We start from the raw sequence: 2,376 nt of genomic DNA on the forward strand, positions 1-2,376 counted from the left end.
ATAATTATAGAAAAAAAAAAAGAAGAAAAGTTGATGCCTTTGAGCTTTGGTGTTGGAGAAAAGCATTTAATATACCATGGACTGCTAGGAGAACAAACAAGTTTTTCCTGGAGAGGGTGAGACCTGGCTGCTTCTTGGAAGCAAGGATTCTGAAGCTTTGTCTGGCATACTTTGGACACATGACAAGGAAGGACCGGTCCTTGGAGAGGGCCGTCATGCTTGGGAGGGTGGAGGGATGGCGCAGGAGAGGAACACCTTTGATGAGATGTATTGATTCCATCACTGGGGTAATGAGGATAGGCGTGTCGAAGACAGTGAGATTGGTAAGGGATAGAGCAGGGTTTAGGGCTGTTGTACATAGGGTCGCTATGAGATGCAAGCTACGTGATGGCACATAACAACAACAGCAACAACCCTTCTAGTCCTCTTTGCAATGATATACCTCTTCTTCTGGACTGTTTTTGTATGTATAATGCCCAATCATATTCCTTTTAGACAGCTCTTTCCGTCATCCATTCACCTATTGTTTTGTCATTAGTTTTGAATTATTAGAATAAAATTTGTAGAACCTTGAATGCTTAGGGCATTTTTGCCTTTTACTTGAGCTGCATTTATGTGACATACATGTATAAAAATGGTATGTCTTGTCTTTTGCATGCTTTTATAAGTTTATGCATACTAATTTTGTTACTTAAATCTTTAATGTAATGGCCTTTTCTTTTACTGTATTTTTTGAGTATTTAGAAATTCCAACTATACTTGATAGCTTTTAATTTTCGCTTTTAAAGGTTTTCAATTATTTATTTGACAAAATACCCTATGTGAACTGACATGAGGTTATAGCTTTTATTAGTCTCATTAAGTTTGATAGATATTGATGGTTTTACTTTCCAATATTAATACTCTAAATGTGGATATTATATAATTTATGATATATTGTCATATTGTCTTTCTAAAATCTAAAAGGATCTAAAATCTAAAAGGATCAGAGAAAGACTCATCCACAACTTGTATTATGCAGATGACACACTCTTGCTTGCTGCAGTCGAGGAGGACTTTAAGTGCTTGATGCTGGATAGCAAGTCCACATTGCATTTAGGACTGTATCTCTCTCCACTTCTGCTGATTACTTCCATCCATTCTCTGGGACAGAGAATGAGTGGAATGCTGCCATCCTCATTACTGAGCTAGGGAAGCATTATAATGGAGAACAAAAGTGTTGTGAGTGCCTTCAGCAGGGCAGTGAGAGCAAGTCCTGCCTGTCTCACTCTGTGCTTTTGCCCTAGTTTCCCCAACATGCGCCCGGACTCTTGGTTTTCAGCTGGCATACTCCTGTCCCGCAATGACAGATGGACAGTCAGGTGCTTTGACTGGCTTGGACCCAGCGCTACCCATTGCACTATACCTCTTCCCCCACACCTTGAGGACCAGGATACTGTCTTGATGTGTGGCCTTCACAGAGGGAGGCTGGGTATGTTTTCTGGATTCTCAGGGGTTGTGATAGATGCCAAGGAGGCTGTTAATGCAAGTCTGATGTGGACCGGCCCAGGTACACCCTGAGATCTGACAGCACAGACTGGACAAGCTTGGCAGGGATGGTCTCTCAGTGCAGCTGGCTAGGCTGCATAGTAGGGCAGCCCCTGCAGGAGTAGAGGTAGCCACCATCCTTAAGCTCCTTTGATCCAGAGGATGTCACACTGTTGAAATCCTGAAGGATTATGTCCATGAGGCTCTGCACTTTGACCAGGTCTAGCACAGACCTGGATGAGCGTATTAAGTACCATGTAGTCACTGCAATGATGCAGCCCAAGGGGATGCCGCTGGCCCTGCCTAGTGCTCCTCCCACACGTGCATTCGAAACTCCATCTCTTGGCAGCTGCCACCCATAAGTCCTCATTCTGTAGGAGTATCAGATTCTCATCCACATTTCCATCTTGAGGCAGGCAATTCAAATCCACCAGCTGGTCCTCAAGAGGAAGATGGACAGTCATCTCCCATGCTCCCATGCAATTTACAGGTATGAATACCTGTCATAAGAAGATGGAGGGAACAGGGACGGTGCCACTAGCACATGCGATGGCTTCTTTGGCTGGGTCTATGGGGTCCTGCCAGCAGGTCAACTGCTCTGCTGAAGGATAGAGAAGGGAACGTGGACGTGAATGGGCTCCCAGTTTCATGGTTGGTGCAGAAGAAAAAGATTGAGGGCCGATTTTCTGAAAGGATTGCCTGTCTACAACAAAAGCAGTTTTAGCCGATTCCATGCTGACTCTGTGTGCAAAGCCTCGAACCGCCGCCCTCAGTGTACCTGCCCACACGCGAGTACCCATCTGAACAAATCATTGTGACAGAAAAGACAAATATCCGTTTGCGATGTCT

Source organism: Elephantulus edwardii, unplaced genomic scaffold (assembly GCF_000299155.1).
Source record: "Elephantulus edwardii isolate Elephantulus edwardi_28Jun2011 unplaced genomic scaffold, EleEdw1.0 scaffold00245, whole genome shotgun sequence".
In the NCBI taxonomy this organism is placed as follows: Eukaryota; Metazoa; Chordata; class Mammalia; order Macroscelidea; family Macroscelididae; genus Elephantulus; species Elephantulus edwardii.